Genomic DNA, 18,440 nt, shown 5'->3' on the forward strand with positions numbered 1-18,440 from the left:
CCCGCACCCCTCGGCGGGGCCCGGCGGGGTCCGGCGGGGCGGGGAGGGCGGCGAGGGTCCGGCGGGGCCGCGGTGGCCGCGGGGCGGGCGGAGGGGCCGCGGGGCCGGGGCGGGAGCGCTGGCGGGGAGCTGGGCGATGGGAGCAGCGAGTGCGGATCGCTTGGGTTTGGGATTTGAATTATGGAGGTAAAATCCTTCTGTCAAAGCCAGGAGACAGTTGGTCTTAGGTTGACATCCCATCTGTGATCTGATTGGCTCCCCATCCCCTGCTCTTGGCCATTTATAATTGCCTCTGATGTAATGGTACAACCATCCTGATGAGCTCATAAACTTCCACACTCGCCTCCTCCGCCAGCCCCGGGACGGGGCAGCCCCGCGCCCCATCCCCGCGTCCCCCCCGCCGTGACCTTGAGCCCCGCATCCTTCTGCCCCCGCTGCTTCTCGTGCCCCGGACAAAACGGGAGGCGGTGGCACTTTGTTTGTACCTTGGGTTTATTTTCCTTGTGATGTTGGGTTCAGCCTGGAATAGAGTCTGTGTTGTCGGAACGGTGGCAGGGCTGCTCCGCACAATGGGCTTGCTGTTTATTTTGGTTATGTGACTTTCCCTCTCGGTATAAATGATTTCTTTGATGGATCTGAGGATGCATTTGTTCCTGCCTGGTTTTGGCCCTTTTCAAAGCTGGGGCTGTTTGGGTTCTCTATTAGATGGGAGAAGGTGGGGGGTTCTGGGGTGTGTTACAGCCTAAAGAAGGAAAAAAACCCAAATAATCAACCAATCAGAACCAAACTTGTGGCCAAAACACTGAAAATGGTCAGTTACCAAGAATTATCAATTTATGTCTAACAGGGCTTTGATGAGGGACAGGAGCCTCCAGCTGTGTGTCTTAGGGCACGTTTTGACGTACTTTGAGTGAGCACTGATGTGTCTCTTTCCTCTCATAAATAAAGGCACTTACTACAGACACTCAGGTGCTGGTTGTGGTCAGGCTCAGTAGCGTCACAACTCTTTGCTTTTCAGAGGAGTGAAACTAAGAAAAACAAACCTGAGAATTGTCTTTATCATTGTATGTGTAGAATTCTCTGTTTGCTGGAATACAGATAGCCAGAAAAAGAGAAGAGAGCAACACAGTGTATGCATCAGACATTTTAGATACGGGGAGAAGAGGTGGTCGTATCTGTATCTGGAAACCTTGATGAAAACCAGGTTCCTTTCCGTGCTCAGATGTGCATCTCCAAGGCCTGTCGTGGCCTCGCGTGGGACTGAAACTTCCCTTTTCATTCTGTGTACTTTGCTCCAACTTCAGGCTGGGGTCGGAGACATTCGATACCATGTGGGGTGACATGCAGAGTTTCCCTTCTTGCTCGGAACTTCTCTTGTGCTGATCTGAAAATGGCTTAATTTTTGTTCCTTTATTACCAAAGGCACCGTCTGCTGCAGCATCTTGAGTTACTGGGTTGGCTTTTCTGTCAGGTTGGAATTCTGCTCTCCAAGAGAGCAAATCTCTCTGCTGGGGCCATCAAACCGTCCAGTGGTGACTGGTAGTGAGTGTTCCAGTATCCTCAGGGAAGATTTCAGCTCCTTGGCAATGTGGTCACATATTCCTGCAATGTATTTGGACAAATGTCATAGTTGTAAGTACGAAGTACTTCTAAGGTGCTTTGTGTATCCTGAGAAGTCTCACTTTAGATCTGAAAAGTCTCACTTTAGATAAAATGTGTGCTAAAATACTGGTTGAACTTTTCAAGCAGGTATTTTCCTACAGTTCACTTCTGTCAGTGTTCTGGTACAAATTTGGAAAAGAAGCTTTTTTTGTCTCGGAAAACGAATTTCACTTGATTCCACGAGCTGCTGTTATGTTGTGAATTAATAATATCTGATTAAGTAGCCCCATAAATTGGAATTATTAATGAATAGTTGTTCTGAGAATTAGTTGAACTTGATGAGGTACAAACAGTGCATGTAAAAAGCGAATCAACAACTCCCCCGTCCCAAAACCCAAATGACTTTCCCCCCAACTCTTTTTGTGCCAAGGATTATTGGACTCAAACTGACAATTTCTTTTTTTTTTTTTTTCCTGCTGAAAAAAGAACTTATCTAATGAAAAAAAGCTTCCACATGTCATCTGGGCTGCCCACAAGAAACAGTTGATTAATAATAATACTTCAACTCTAAATTACGACCTCCTTTGGCTGTGTACTCCTAAATTCCATGGGTTGGGAGAATTTAAAGCTTTGTGTCTTCTCTTTGTCTTGCACAGCGATGAGCAGAGCGAGTCCTTCCCACCCAACTTCTGAGAAACTCTGGGAGAGCAGGAGCAGAGGGGGACTCACCTGACAATAACCCCACAGAGAACATCTCCTGGTGCGGGCTGGGAGAAGAGGATGTGGGAAGAGCACGGGGTTCCTCCACTCGGGAATCCTTGGGGTCGTAAACCTGAGTTTGGGGCATGAGAAGCAGGATGGTGCCTTTAATTCCTGCTGCTCCTCGGGAATTCTGAATGATGCCATAAGGAGGGTTTTGTCACTTTACTCCTCAAGAAAGGCAAAGTAATTTCTGGCGTGAAAGTTGTTTGGGTGGAACGTTCCCTGTAGTAAAGGGAGTGTAGTCACTCACACCAGGTGGGCTCGGGTGAGTAACCCTGATGGAACTTTACTCACAGCTCGTCCCGGGGAGGTGGTGCTGAGTGGGAGCCCGGTGAAGACGAGGATGCTCCACGTTTTTGGGGACTGAGAGAGAGAGGACTTGGTGTTTTTTCCGGATGACCTTTCTAGCTGGGAAACACGGAGTAGGATCAGGAGATCAGGGTGGCTGTGTGGGATGAGAAATCCGTGGTTTGCTGTGGGAACGACTCGTAAGAAACCAGGCCGGGGATCCTAGTTTTCAATTTTTCCAGCTCTCCCATGGATTTGTTTCCACCCTCTTCCCCTCAGAGCATGTGGCAGCCCTTAATAATACACTGTTTTTCCCAGTGTCTTGGGATTTAAAGGAAATTGCTTGAGTGAAAGGATTTCCCTGCCTTTAATAGATGGGCATTTCTTGTGGCACGTGCTTGGGCTACAACAAAGTGTCTCCTGTAACGGGAGCAGCCTTTGGATCACATTAAACATTGACATCTTGGATAACCTCCCCACAGGTGCCCTGACATCTCTGGGCCTCTGTTTTAAGTTCAGCGAAAGCAGTTTAAAAATCATATGTTAATAGAAAAAAAAAAAAAAAAGCTTTTGGGCCTGTTGCCATACAATAGCTCTTTTTTGTTGACTTAGATTTCAACTTTAGTAGCAAGTGAGGCATGAAAAATGTTGTTGGAAATATGGTTTTTAAACTAAATTGGCACCAAATGGCTCTGTGCTGCCAATGAGCTGTGATGTCTTGGAATGGGAAATTGGGACCTGGCTCCTGTTGGCTCGTGCAGGGTTTTTCCTTGCTTTGCATTGTAAAGTCAGGAGCCCTCGAGTTGTGTGCTGTGCACTGGAGCTTTCCAATAAAGAGGAGTGTGGTGCATCTTCTTTTCTCTGAATGAGTGATTTTAGGGCTTGGCTGTTTTAGAAAAAGCAGGAATATTGTGCTAGTTTGATTTTTGTTGTTGTTGTTGAGGTCTTGTTAATTCTGGTGTGGACACTGGAGGTTTTGCTGCTTTGTCTTTTTAAACTCTCTGAAATAAACTAAGAGTTGCCTGATTCTCTTAAAATCTCTTGTTTCCTGCAGTATCATCTCCTTGATGCCCAATTTTGAGGTTTCCAGTGTTGTCAGGCAGGATGTGTGTAGGATACAGGACAATAAACCTCAATCCTGACTCTCAGCTGGAGCTTTTATTTTTTCCTGCCCTTATCACCCCCGGTTTACTGGGAAACCTGGGACAAACCACCTGATTGTTGTGGTGAAATGGGGTTAGCAAGGCTTGCCTACTGCCTTTTATGAAGTTTAATTGAATTGCTCTGTGAATCCTTATTTATTTTCTGGGTTAGGGGAGGGTTTCTACCTTTGGTGTGTCTCTTGTAATCATGTTGTTGGTTGCAAGACGGAAATGTGTTTTCTGGAAGGTTTTATGGTTGACTTTCAGGCCTTTTTTTTTTTTTTTGGCTAGATTGCTTAGCAGTTTCCTAAAACTGTCCAGTTTAATTCCTTTTACCTGCTGCAACTTCTGTTTCCTGTTTCTGAAAACAGGAAAACTTCCTGTTTTCCTTCAACAAGCTGGCACAGCTTCTTCCCTGTTCTTAAATAATATTAGAAACTGGGGTTGGAGGAGGCATGAGAATCAAATGTGCTGTTATAAAGCTGTGTCTTGCTGTTCTCATCAGCTTCCTGTGTTCATAATACTTTGGGTTTTTTCTGTTGACTTATTTGAGAACTCTGGTCAATGAGTACTGTGTTACAGAAGTGAGACCCTGTTCCATGAAGACTGTATTAAAAAAACCCGGCAGCTTTCCTTCAGAGAGAAAATAATGTCTAAAATTAGGCTAAATAGTGCAGCTGTTGGTTTTATCTGTTACCTCATACACGACTTTTCCACCATTTTTCTCTCCCTACTCTTTTCAAAGGAACACCACCAGTCAGAAATCCTGGTTTTTACCCTCTTGCATCTGTGCTCTCGGTAATTAAAATATTAGAGGAGAAAGATGCCCTTTCCAGTTTTTACTCGGCGTATTTGAAATTCTTTGTCGAGTCAGTTTGGTTTCTTTTTTTGAATTGCAACTACTGTGTGATGGATTGCTCTGGGGAAAAGCTCATCAGCGTGCCATTGCCCAATTCCTGCCAGGAATGTTGGAAACTCTCAAGGAGCAGAGACAGCAAAGCAAAAACTGAAGGCATTAAAGTGGTGGAGGGAGGATGGAAAAGATAAACTTGTCAGTATTTAGCGTTGCACTTATGGCCACTGGCTTTTTCTTCTGGAAGAGTCCTTAAACCATCAGCAGGGATGGAAAATAATATTTCCCCTTTTGTTCTGGTGGAAAAGAAAGGAAGGATGGCTTTTTTCTGGGAAAATAAGTTTTTGAGAAGTCCTGCAGAAGTTTTTTTGTGTCATGTGCTGATTTGAGAAAGTTCAGGCTTTAATTTATCCGGGGGTTATGAATGTGCAGTGGGAAAACTGTGCTGGATGTCTGTTAGCCAGAGCCATAAATCTCCAGCTGGAAGTGAATGACAGGTGGGATTGGAGGAAAAAAGCTGTTTTCTTTGGCACACTGGACCAGAACTGCTGTGTGCTGTGTCTGGGTCCCTCCTGCCTGCTCTGGGGTGACACCAGAGGAGCTGCTGCCTTTTTTTTTTTTTTCCCTTCAGTGGCTGGAAAACAGGGAAGTTTCTCAGTTGAAGAGAGGCTGGGTGTGCTTTCTGGGAGCTCGGGAGGACCATGCTGTGTTCCTGAACCGATTCCAGTAAAATTCCAATCCTAAATTTAATGTCATCTCTGGCCGCTTGCGGTTCTTCAGGCTGAGGCTCTGCAGGAACTGGGTTTCAGGCAGCCTTTTGTTTCTCCCTGGTGCTCAGAGGAGGAATGTGGGGTCTGAAGTTCTCACAGCGACTTTTCCTCAGTGGGAGCAGCTGAGATGCTCCTGTGGGAACGTGTCAAGGTGAGGCACCAGGGCTGGGACAGGGTGGAGAGTGGGATATGGGTCTTCTGAGGCTCGTGTTGTGATTTGAGACCAGTTTTCCTCCCTGGTTTTAGCTGAATAAACCCTTTTAATGTAGTTTTGTGCTTAAAGCAGCGCCCAGGCCTGGAACAGGAGGAGCTGCTTCTCTCAGGACTCAGCTCCTGTACATATTTTACCAGTTCCACATCTTAATCAGATGATAATGTATATTAACATATGGATGAGGGAGGGGTTCCCAGTTCTTACTCTTCCATGCACCTGCACTCCCAGTGTTGTAACTCAGCAGTTCAGTCCTGCAGCTTGAGCATTTTTGAGGTTTTTTTTTCCCAAGAGCATTTCCAGGTTTGCCACAGTGACTTTCTGGAGTATTTCTGAGTTTAAGTGACAGCTCAGTAAGTATTTACATGATGTGGGCATGAGCTTTCTGTAGTGACATGTAAAAGATGCTGCATAACGACAGGTAAACTTCATAAAAGCTGCTTCAGAATTTCTCAGCAAATATTTTTTTTTGCTTTATGTGCTCAGAGTAAAATGATAACTGTAGATGGAATCTAATTTCTAATCGTGTTCTTTTTTTATTTTTTTCTGGGAGAAAAAAGGGGCAAAAGCTGGTAGGAGCAAATAAGGAAGGGGCTTGGTTCATTCTGTAGGTGTGGTAAAGAAATTTCTTTATGAGAGGGTGAGAGAGTGGAGATTTAGAGTGTGTGTGTTAATTCCTATGAAATTCCCGTGAAAAATCAGTTTGTGTAAATAACTCTGAAAAAGCTGCTGCTCCATTACAGTTATTGGCATTTCATGCAATAACCAGCATGTCATTATTTCCTTAAGTCAGCTCTAGTAATTGAAACTCTTTCAAGGACAAATTCAATTGCTATTAACTTTTTATTTTGTTTTTCTCTCTTTTTTTTTTTTTTTTTAACTTGAGTAACTTCCTCTTTCACCTGGATAATTAACCCTAAACCCAAATTGGTTCAAGAAGCTCCAGTACAGACTTGGGGAGTAGTTTTTGGAGAATCTGTGGGGAACCCTGGTGCAGTCGACGTCTCCTCTGTGTGGAGCAGAAGCTGCTGCTTGCCCTGTGTTTTGTAGGTGCACTTGGCTCTGTGGTGAACCAGAGGGGACCAAAGATGACTTTTTTTGGTGGGATGTGATGGTGACAGCCTGGACGTGGCTGGGAGGAGAGAGGGTTTTGGTGGTCACCAGTGTCAGACCGTGGCCGAAGGTAGCAGCGACTTTCCATCCTGAGAGATTCTGTGACTCTTCTCTCAGAGAGAGATTTTTGAAGTTTGGAGGACTCTGGAATTTCCCCCGGGGGAGGATGAATGGGTTAAACAAGTACTTTCCCCCCCTCCACGAACTGGTGAAATTTCATTCAGGTCTGACTGAGAGAAACCCTGAAAGTCACCCTTTCCCTTCTGATGTCAGCACGTTCTGGCACCCTGCCTGTGAATAACCAGCAAGAATGTTTGAGAAGCTGGGTCCAGGCCACAGCTCCAGCTGCACCTCCAGACGTGGTGGGGGTCCTGCTCTGCTCTGCCCCAGCTGGGACTGAGCTTTGGGAATCGCTCAGGCCGGGCCACAACACGGCCAGAGTGTGGGCAGTGGGTTTGTACCTTGTCACCATCAGTGCCCACAGCAGTGGTTTGGGCAGCACAGGGCACAGGAGAGGGAGGGTACCTGCTCTGAAAATGGCCATTCTGGTTTGGGTTTCAGCACTGAAATACATCTTTTTGGTGAGGAGAATGTGCAGTGTGGTCTGTGCTGCCTGACAGATCTTGCTGTTGGTTCCTTGCTGGTGTTGTGTTTGCAGGTGATTTTTTTTCCTTGTTGAACAGAGGTTTGGATGTGAATTGGAAAGATCATCAAGCCCCCTGTCCTGCTCCAAGGCAGGATCAGCTACACCTGAGCACAGGCCAGGCAGCCACAAATGTGATGGAGCTGCCTCCGTGTCTCAGTGCTTTGCTGGATATGAGGGAAATATTCCAACTCAAATCATCTTAATTGCATGTCTCTTGTTGTCCTTGGCTCTCTAGGTATGGAGAGCAGAGGCAAAAGTGTGGAGTAACCTGCTTTCAAACGTGTGGCTTTCTGCCTGGCCCCTGTTTCCATGAGATAAACTCACTAGTTAGGTTGCAAAATGTCTCCTGTGCTTCCAGGTTACTGTGTTAGGTGGGAATTGCGTTGGAGAGATTGGCCTGTCCTGCTTTGCCACCTGAACTCTACCAGGGTCCCGGGGCTGACCAAGCTCGCTCTGGTCTCTGTGTGGGGCTCCTTCCTGTTGGCTTGTTTGGAGTTTTGTACTTCATAACAGTCTGATGATGGATTTAAAGTCCAAATGACTGTAGGACTATGCACCCTGTGCGAGTTTAGGAGGAGAGTCTGGTATTCATTAACTCTGTGTAAATAATTAAACCAGTGCCAGGCTGGAGGTGGTCTCCCCTCAGCCACGTTCCTGGTGGAAGGGTTTGAACAAAAGTTCTTATCTCTGTGCAGAAGATCCTTTGAAACAGTGGAAGTGCTGGAATTAGTTACAACTTGGGGGTTTTCTTTCTTCAAATCGAGTATCTCTGACTTTGGAGCTTGCATGGCTAATCAGGGAAAAGACGTCCCATTCAAGGCCAGTTTACCAAGTGTGATCACGTGTTCCAGAAACTGCTTTTTTTTTTTTTTTAATGTCCTGTGGCTGCACGTGTTGTGTCGGTGTTCTGAGAAGTCCTGGAGTCCTGCCCCTTGGACTGTGTGGGTGGGTGGGGGTTATTTTTTTATTATAAAAGCCCCCAAACTCCTTTACTTACTGTTCTGTGGGTCATTTGTGGTGATTGCAGTGCTTTGGATCCCCTGGGAAGGACTCAGGGCAGCTGCAGTGTACAGCAGAGTTGAACATTAATTTTCTTCTTTAAATTATATGTGGGCAATTGAACAGTGTTGTGATAGGAAGCATTTGAGTATCAAAGTATCTCCTAGTCTTTCAGGCTATCGTGATAGACCAGCAAGGCTCGTACGAGCAGTTCTCCACGTCTCTGGAGCCTTTCCTGGGGGTGGGCACATGGGAAACCTTCAGAGAGGTGCTCAAAGCCATAGCTCAGAATCCAGGTTAATGCTCTCCCTGCTGGATCAGACTTTCTCTCTGGGCATGTGCACCCAGAACAGTTTTCACAGGATCACAGGTCGGAAGGGACCTCTGGAGATCACCCAGTCCAACCCCCTGCCAAGGCAGGGTCACCCAGAGCAGGTGACACAGGGACATGCCCAGGTGGGTTTGGAATGTCTGCAGAGAGGGAGACTCCACACCCTCCCTGGGCAGCTGTTCCAGAGCTCTGACACCTTCCATGGAAAGAAGTTCTGCCTCATGTTGAGATGGAACTTTAATGTTTTAGTTTACGGCCATTGCTCCTTGTCTGGTCTTTGGGCACCACTGAACAGAGTCTGGCACCATCCTCTTGACAGTTTTCTTTGGCTTAAGGATAAAGCATCTCCCTGGGAATGTGGTTTCTAGCAGCCTGTGGGGAGAATGTGTCTCCCCTGGAATAGGGCACGTTAATGGGGAAGGGACTTTCAGGGGGCTGGTCCTGGATGAGTGTTTGTGGTAGAATTGGCATAAAGCCCCCTCTTGTTCAGCCCTTGCTCTGGAAGAGAAGCAAAACACCTGGCTGTCTGCTGTCTGCTCTTGGGGGTGCAGAAGACACCGACAGAGTGATCCTATCCCAAATTATTGTGTCTGCCTGTACTTGAAAGCTCCTTCTAAGCCCCTTCCCTGTCCTTCCCGCTCGGTTCACGGGGCATGACGGCGTTGCAGAAGCTGGTTTCCACGTTAATTGTGATTGATTACCTTGCAATCTAGGACAAGATTTCCTTTGAAAAGCTATATGCTGATTTGGTGTCAGGAATTAAAATCAGATGAAGTGATTAGTGTTCTATGAGACATCCCAGAGCAATCCAGTGCTCCTCAGCTTTCAGCTGTGTTTCGGCCCTTAACCCTTCCATCCCTTTTCCTCCTTGGAGCTCGATGCTAAATCTGCTCGTGTGAATAACTCAGTAGGTGTGTTGTACCAGGAGACCAAGGTATAATTTGCTGCTGAGCTTCAGAGTGTAGCTTTACTGGCTTTAATGATGAATGCAGAGCGTGTTGGAAGTGCACTGTGTCAAGGCCACAGAGATGCTCGTACGGATTGGGGAGCAGGAATTAAGGTGAGCTTTAAATCTGATCACTCTGTAAATGGCAATAAACTGTTCAGAGTTGTCACTGCTGTCAAGGCACAGTCATGTCTCATCTTCCTTTTCTCATATGAGTTGTCTTACGGTTTCTTGTTATACCTGTTCCTAAAACCAGTGAAGACTTTGCAGCGTTGGCTGTTCCTCCTCCCCCCATGGCATTGGCACAGTTGGGAATTCTTGTATCTTCTCCCCAGCTGCCAGCACACGCTTCTCATAACTCGCTCAGCAACTCCCCACGTTGTTCATTTTGCCTGGAAAGAAAGCTGGGTTTTTCTGGATGCGGGCGAAATAAAAGCCCAAGGATGGAAGCGAATGTGGGGCAGCAGAACCAGGCTTCAAAAATCACTGTAACCAAGCCCTGGTGGGCTTCTTTTTTTTTTTTTTTTTTTAATTTTAAATTATTAGTATTTTTAAATAACAATGACCTTGTGTCACTTGGGATCCGTGTTGGACTTGCCAAGAGTAAGGAACCTGAATCATGACAGCATTGGCTCAGTGAAGGCTCCAGGAGTGTCTTCCCTGCTGTCTGGGAGCTTGGCTGCAGCTCCAAGTTTCTTGCCTACGTTTTTTCCATCTCCTCCAACCTCCTCTTCCCAACAGAAGCACGACAGCAGCTCTGCTTTCTGGATGCAAATAGATCTTTTGGGTATAAATACTGGAGATTGGTTGTGGTTTGCTATAAAGTTACCAAGCTCGTCCCTGGTAAATGCAGATGGTAACTTGTCATTATTGCTATTTTAAATATTTTTGGTTCCGTGGAACCGAAGTGGAGATTTGGAGGTTGAATTTTATGGCTAAAATAAGAGAAGGCTCAATAAAACCCGCAAAAATAGCACCCAGATTTGTCAGCTGCTGTAATGACAAGGGAAATAAAGTAACTTTTCTGTTTTCTATTAGCAAAACAAAGCTTTGTTACCTTGTTTTGTGGCTGGGAGGGGGTTTGGGATTTACCAAGTTGCTTCCTAGTGAGGTGACACTGGGGCTGGTGCCAGTGCAGTACATGGTGTGTGGTGACAGTCACCTCCTGCTCTGTGACCTGGGGGTGTGTGAGATACTCTTGAGGTAATCAGTGGATGCTTATCCCAACCTCCTGGCTGGAATGAGGCTGTGCCTTTGGCCACTTAGAGCTGCCTGACCCCCAGAACCCCATCCCAAAGCAGAGGTGGTGTCCAGCACGGAACTGTGAGTTTGAATTCTGGGAGATGAGCATGGTGGAGCCACAGGGTTTGTGTTCACTTAAACTGGGATTGTCTGTCCTCCACAGCTTCATCCCAAACCTCAGACTTCTTGGATCATTTTGGTCTTCCGTAACACACGCTTTTAAATAAATTCAGTTATTCTGCAGGAGCAGAGACGTGGCTTGGAGCAGCTACAGGCCCCGACACGCAGCTCCTGTTGAAGCAGCAGCTGCTGCGGAGAAGATGGAACTGGGATGAGGCACTTCTGACAGCTGTACCTCTCTCACCCAGTGCTGTGTGTGCAAGGAGAGTTGGGACCATGGAGCCCTGACCTGATCCTGGGAGGCTCCTTGGTTAAGCTCACACCAACCCAGCGTGGGAAGAGGTCATGGGAGTTTGTCTGTCCAGTTGAGTCTGTTCAGCCTCCATTTATTCCGGTGTAAAATGAGACAGATTTGCAAAGTGATGAGATATTCAAATACAGTTGGAGCTTTCAGACAGACACAAGTGGGTAGAAACCTGTGCTGCTGCATTTTATGGATGAAGAGCTAGAAAGAATTTTTTTAGAAAGCTGGGAGGCCATGCTGGAGGTGTCTTATCAACTCTGGAGTGTGCACCAGCACCCATCAGATTTCTGTGCAGGAAGGGTTTCTAATGAATTGATAAAACCAGCTTTATTCTACCAAGTAAACTCTAGTGAACCTCTTGTACTGGCTCTTCCTTCAGACCTGAAGTTTTGGAAAACATCCACTTTGTTCAGTAGCAAGACATTTGGCCCTAAGATCAGCACTGCTTGTTTTGAAGGAAATGGGGGGTTCTGGGGAATTAGCTGGGTGATTGAAGTTTGCCACAGGTTATATTTATGGGGCTTCTGAAGCCCTTTCAGGTTTTCAACAGCGCTTGGAACAAATATTTTGTGACTCTCTGGTGATCTGGAACAGCCGCTCTCGTACTGATCGGACTGAGATCACTTAAGAAGGGGTAACACTCAATATAATTCTGCTCTTCCATCCTAGCCCTTCCTCCTCTTGCTTTTTTTATGGCTTGCTCTTGGCCCAGTCCCATTTCTGTGGTACAACATGAGCCTGCTTTGCTCCTTGCAGTGTGGAAGTCGGCCTGGAACGAAAACGCTGTAATGAGACACTTGAACGTCTTTTTGTTGACTTGTCTCCAGTTCATTAGAGCAGACGTAGGAGGTTGGCTAAACTTAAAGCCTGATTTAATATTCAGGAAGGAAGTTTCTTTCCATCTTAAAAGGAACAGCACCTCATTACAACTGTCACATGGTCCTTGGGATCATCTCCTGTGGAGCTGAGGCGCAGTTTTCTTTACATCTTGGTGTTGCTCAGATTTTGGGAGGAGTCAACAATGACACTTGGAGCAAGTTGTTTGAATAATGTGCTTCTAAAGTGAGTTGAAGTCTGAGAGTGAGGGGTAGCTTGTTACCTGATTATTTGGATAGAAGGAAATTATGTTTTCATCCTTAAATGTAAGGTGAAATTATTGGAGAAATTATATAGGAATTGTATAGAGGTCACACTGTCTGAATACCAGACTGCATCATCTGACCCCGACTGGCTGGGAAATGCCTGAAAATTTCACTGGTCTGCAGATACTGTAAAAGAATTGCAATCCTTTGTTAATTTTGGCTGTAGTTAAGTCAGTAAATGGTGTTTGTCAGGGTCTCCTGCCGTGGTAAAAGAACCCATGTAAATGGTTCTCAGCTCCTGCTCCCACATCAGGGTCTGATAAAGAAGGCACTGATGGCCCAGCCAGGTTGCCCAGGCTGGGCTGTCAGGCAGGGACAGTGTCTTCCAGCCATGCCCTGGGCAGGCTCAGGCTTTGGGCTGTTCCCTAACCCAGAGCCCCTGCAAAGGCCTTACATTGTGGTATTTTGGAACAACGTGGATGTTCAGTCACGGAATCAGAGAATGGGTCAGGTTTCAAGGGACCACAGTGGCTCATCTGGTCCCACCTCCCCGCTCAAGCAGGGTCATCCCAGAGCACGTGGCACAGGACTGTGTCCAGACAGCTCTGGAATATCTCCAGTGAGGGAGACTCCACACACTCTCTGTGCAGCCTGTTCAGTGCTTGGTCACTGCACAGGAAAGAACTTCTTCCTTGTGTTCAGGTGGAACTTCCTGGGATCATTTTCTGCCCAGAGCAGATGGGCAGAATGATGGGCATCATTTTTGTTGCCTCTTGTCCCATTGCTGGGCACCCCTGAGCAGAGCCTGGTCCATCCTCTGCCCCTCCCTTCAGGTACTTACAGACACATCATGTCATTGTGATGCTGGCAAGAGAAAGATGGAGGGAAGGGGAATGAATCCTCTGGTTGTTGCCTAATTTTCAGGAGGTGGGGGATCCCTTGTGCTGTTTCCACAGGGATGTGCACCAGGCCTGCAGATTGGAGAGGTGTCCATGAGGAGCCATTGTGTTGCTTGTGCATCCCAGGAGGAGGAGGAGGAGGGTGCTGTGAGAGGGCAAGGTTTGCATAAACACAGAGCAGATTTTCCCCCTCTCCCAGGTCAGCCCATCTCAGTGTTTACAGCATAAATCTTGCTTCAGGTCCTTTTGCACAACAGCTTTTCACAAGTCCAGAAAAATGTCCTGTTCTACCTCTGAGTAGATCCTGAAGATAGCAGAAAACCAGTTGTGTGTCATCTTTAGATATGATAGTGGTTGAAATATTATATCAAGGGTCCTGAGAGACACCTGAATAATGTGGTGTGGGAACCAACGTGGCCACGTGTCAGAGAGATCAACTGACTGAGGAAAGGAGCTGAAATCCAGAGCCTCGGTAAGCTGGATTTGTAGAATTTGTTAAGGCTTGTTTAAAGTCAGGCTGGGAAGGAAAGATGAGATCAGTGAATGTACTTGGTTTAAAACACAGGCAGGCTTGGCACCTTCCCACCCTCCAGTTTTATAAAATAAAAAATAAGATAACTCTGCTTGTACTTGGGCACAAACCCTGTGGGGTTATTTCCAGTGAGGGTTTGAGGGGTGACTCTCATTTCACTTCCCCACCACATCACCTTCTTCTGATCGACTTCTTTCAGGGATGAAATGTTCCATAATGATACATCCTGTAAGCAAAACTCTGGCCAGTTTTAATCAATTACAAGAATATTAGTAAGAGCTGTGCTTGGGAAAGTCCTCCGAGATGTGTGGACTGGGCTCTTGCTGAGAAATGTTAATGGGTAATTACTGGATTGTGTTTAGCAGGGAGATACAGGTCACAGGATGGCTGCTGGGAGAAACTCATCCTTCTTCCACTGGTACAACTTAGCATCTGGATTTACAGCAGATTTACACTCCCCAAAGTGGTGTAATAAATGATCGAGGAAAGGATGAACGTTGAACAGGGCAGATTTTAAGTTTGCAGGAGCTCCAGATAGAAGCAGGTGCCTGAAGTAATTTAGAAAACGTCCTGTTTTCCTTCTGTGTTGGTGTCATGAGCTTATTCTGAGGGCTGGGTGTTAGTAGGAGTTTAGAGGAATAGAAAGTTTCCAGTAGGTCAGAGTTTGACCGAAGACAAAGTCAGAAGAAAAACCAGGCTCCTTCCAGTTGCAGAACTGAAACTGTCGAGCAGAGGTCAGGTTTTTTGGCAACCAGTACTTCAATCTGCATTGGCCATTAATAATGAGATGATGATGATGGTGCATCACCTGCTGGTTATGCATCCAAATCTAAGTTAGATTCTGGGATTCATGGGGGCGAGTTTTATTTTTCTGTAGCTCATGTAAAAGTGTATTTTTCCTGCAAGTTTCTGAGGGATGAGCGTTTGTAACGCTGTACTGTGTTCCAGAAATCAGATTTTGGTACTCCCAAGCTTATGGGTGTGATTCAGAGCATCCTGTCCTGCTTCCTGAATGGAGTGCTGTTCCCAAAGTGATGGTGCTGCCCTGGAGAGAAGGCAGGGAGGGTCACTGGTGGGTGCTGAGCAGGGCCAGCATGAGCTCAATGTGCTGTCCTGCTGGTGCTGAGGGACCGAGGGAAGTTAATGGATTTCTCAAGTTTAAAAAGGGAGGGGGAAAAGCAAAACAGGAACTGTGCATTCCTGTGATGTTCTCAGGAAAACATACTTGTTGTTTAAACTGTCCTGGTGAGATGGTGGACACACCTCACTGTAGTTAGTGTTTACCACAGGGTTTTCTAGGTGTTTTCTTTTGGGAGCATCTTTATCTACTACAGGAGGGATCTTTATTTTCACTTTAACCTCCCCTCAGCCTCTTGTGTCTCTCTTGAAAAGCAGACCACCATGGGAAGAGGGGCAATGGAGCGTGACCCGGCACACTGGCCCTTCAGAAGGCTATAAAAGGCAGCGAGTTCAGGCTGGGGTGTTGACCTTAGCACAGCCAGTTGCACCTTAAATAGATCAGATGAAAGTGCCCCTCACTGGAAGATGAACCATGTTTGCTCCCAAATGGGGACGGTTGTTGGTTTGTGCTCGTTTCTCTGCTTATGGAGGAGTTGGAGTCACTTGTGTGTGGAGTTTCGGAAGAGACAGATGGGTGTGAAAGTGTCTGAACTGCAAACATGAGTGTGACCAGCTCAAAGTAGGGTTTGCTGAAGCCTCCTGTGTTGCTCATTGGATGTTGTCGTGTCCCACCTCTCTGTTAGTTGTGCTTTCGGTGATGTTGTGGCATTGCCCTGGTTGTGTGTTGGCAGAAGGGAGTAACTGCTGGTGTCAGCTGGTGGAATTGCCACAGCCTGGTTGATTTTGGTGGATCTCCAAGGCTTTGTGCCAGCTTTGGGTAATACCTCCCCTGTGTTTTGTGCTTGTTCACGAGACCTGTGCTTTATGAGCAGGTGCCGTCGCACTTAATGTCACTGTGGAGTACATGGAAAATGGGGTTTGTCTTGCTCAATGCACTGGTACCTTGATGCTGCAGGCAGTGTAACTCTCACAGTGCCTCCTGGGCATAAAAATACGGCAGAGGTTTAGTTTAGGGGGAGGGTTTAGAGGTGGGAGATCGAATCTCCTGCCCCTGGAAGCAGTGTGGATGCGGTGTTGGAGGTTGAGACCTCCAAGACCTGACCCAGCGCTGGTGGGTCATGGCAACCTGAGCTCTTGGTAACTCCAGAGGATGCAGAACATGCTAGAAATGGCAAAGGTCAGTGCAGCCTCTTGGCTTTGATTAGGGCTAGTTTTTAGAGACACTAATGCTGGCTTGATAAAGCCTCTTGGCAGCCTTGTGATCAAGACAAAATATTCTTTCCTGAGTGATTCTCTGTTTCCCTTGACTCTCCTGTGGAGGTTCCCCTTCCTGCCTTGGCATGGTTAGTGTTTTTCAGTGGGGCAGAAGACACTGGAAAACTGATTTTGAGCCCAGGTCTGTTCCTGAGCCACTGTAGGTGTTCCCAGCCTGTTATGGGGCTGCTGCTGTCGCTGCTTTTCTGCTTCATTCAGATCATTGCTTTTGGTAGGAACAGCATAGGACGGCTGGGGGAGCAGGGGTAGTTTTAGCCCTTTTCCTGGTTTCAGTGATTAAATCCAATATGACCACAATCCCAGCTGACAAATTCTTGGGGAAAACAACTCCCCTTTCCCAGCGTTGTCCATCACTAATGCAGTTTTTGTAGCCAACACAGCAATGTGCTTTGTAGCTCCACTGGCTGCCGAGACCACTTGTCCTTGCCTTTGGGTAACGAGGGGTTGGAGACACGAGTTGAGGGCCCGCTCTTCTACAAGACCCAGTTTCTTCACTGCAGTAAGATCCCGTGTGGATCCAGCCTGGGGGAGGTGAGCAGTTGGTTCCCTGAGCCTGCGGGACGGGGTTAACCGGGACCGGCGCCGCTCAGCATCTTCTCAGCTGGGCAACTTCCAGCCCCTCGGGGTCTGGTGGTCCCCGTTCTCCAGCCAAACTGACGGTGGGCAGGGAGCAGCTGCTGCCTCTCACTGGATTCCCCGGGCCTGGCCTGGCTCGTCTTTGTACCGGTAGCCAAACAATAGTTGGTGCTGGCGGGGCCATGTGGCGCGTCACGTGCGGGGCTGTTGCTGCCGGGGTCCTTCCCATCTGTTCCCGGCTCTTTCTGGGTTATCCGGCGCGGGTCCAAGTCCTCGCAGGCAGCCAGCTCCATGGCCAGAGATTACGAGCACTAACCTTCCTGGCAGGAGTTGGTGTGGCTTTGCTTTTTATGCAGATTAGCCATGTGCTTCTCACTTCAAGGCGTTCCACAGGAAAAGACGTTTCCTGTGTTTGGTTCTGGGTGGGCGGCTCCGGCTCCAGTGCCGGCCGGGGCTGAGCCGGGCTTGGGAGAGAGGGATTACGGCGCGTGGCCCCCCCTTCCCCTTCCACCTCCACTGCTACGTCACCACAACACAACCACACGCGCGCTCATACTGTTGGTGTCATTCATTCAGTGCCAAGATTGCTTTAAAAAATTCCCTTGGCCCCAGTTCAAACAGGAGTACAGCTGGGATGTGTTAGATTTTAGGCAGTCTGCCCTCAATTTGAGATGAGTTATAAATAGCAGTGCCGACTTCCTTAACTACCACTCTCCGAGGTAAAATGCAGGTTAATGACTGTGGGAATCAATTAGGGCTTCTCTCGGTTAAACAGCCAGGAATGCTTTTTATTATTTTTTTATCACGAAAAACGGACAACGGAGCTGGTCAGGAAAAGGTTCAAGAGCCAAGGTGAGGGCTTAGGGCTTTTCTCTTATTTTTTTGGCATTCTTATTTTTTCAGGGGGCAGATGAGGAAACCAGTTGTGGCCAACACCCCGCATTTGCCAATAGTTGAATGATGCTGATTTGAAACTGGAGAGTTCAGTAAATGACTCTCCTTCCTTTTCTTCCTCTGGCCTAATAAAATAGAAATACGTAATAAGGTAACTGGGAAGGTCAGAATTCCATTTTTCTGTACAGCTGTGGAGGGTTTGGCTCTTGCTTCCAAAGTGGGATTTACCTCTTCCCTTTACTCATTTTCCTGCTGGGACCAATAGCAAGTCCCCTCCACTTTAACCAAACTACTCATTCAAGAGGCCAAATTTGTCTTCTACCAGACAAAATCTCAAAAGAACTATTGTGGAATCCTCTTGTCTGCTTAAAGCTTTTCTTTTTTTTTTAAAGAAAACGCTGGTGTTGTTTGGAAGAAGAGCTGATTTCCCTGTGCTGCTTCAATTTAGGGGTCTGGCACCCTTCACATCACACGTAGTGATTTGAAGAGCTTTTGAACTCGGCAATTTAAGCTCGCTCTGGGCTTGCTGTTACAAACTCTTTAGCCTAGAAATATCTAAAATTTTCCCAAAAGCTCAGCAGTTTCCCCGCAGCACCAGCGTTCGGTCGCTCTCATTACACACAGAACCACCCAGCTCTCCTTTCGGAAGTTTGACTGGTGGCAGGACAATATTTTGCCAGGTTTTGGTACTTGACAGTGTTACACAACAGCAGAGATAGCGGGATTGAGGGAGAATAGAAGCAATTTCTATGAATGCAGGGAGGTGTAAGCAG

The 18,440-nt window shown here is 47.1% G+C and overlaps 1 protein-coding gene across 3 annotated transcripts in view; it reads left to right on the forward strand.

Moving 5' to 3' along the window:
* Positions 1–18,440, forward strand: part of ARID1A (AT-rich interaction domain 1A) — a 62,470-nt gene that overhangs the window by 6,732 nt on the left and 37,298 nt on the right. Inside the window, exon 1 of one of the 3 annotated variants that reach the window (XM_027706055.1) lies at positions 1,289–1,632. The exons of the other annotated variants lie outside the window; for them this stretch is intronic. The gene's annotated coding sequence lies outside the window, so the exon portion shown is untranslated. Of the gene's footprint in view, positions 1–1,288; positions 1,633–18,440 lie in introns of those variants that run through there. 3 annotated transcript variants of the gene reach the window in all.

This window comes from Neopelma chrysocephalum, unplaced genomic scaffold (assembly GCF_003984885.1).
Source record: "Neopelma chrysocephalum unplaced genomic scaffold, ASM398488v2 Primary Assembly neopelma1_361, whole genome shotgun sequence".
NCBI classification, from domain to species: domain Eukaryota; kingdom Metazoa; phylum Chordata; class Aves; order Passeriformes; family Pipridae; genus Neopelma; species Neopelma chrysocephalum.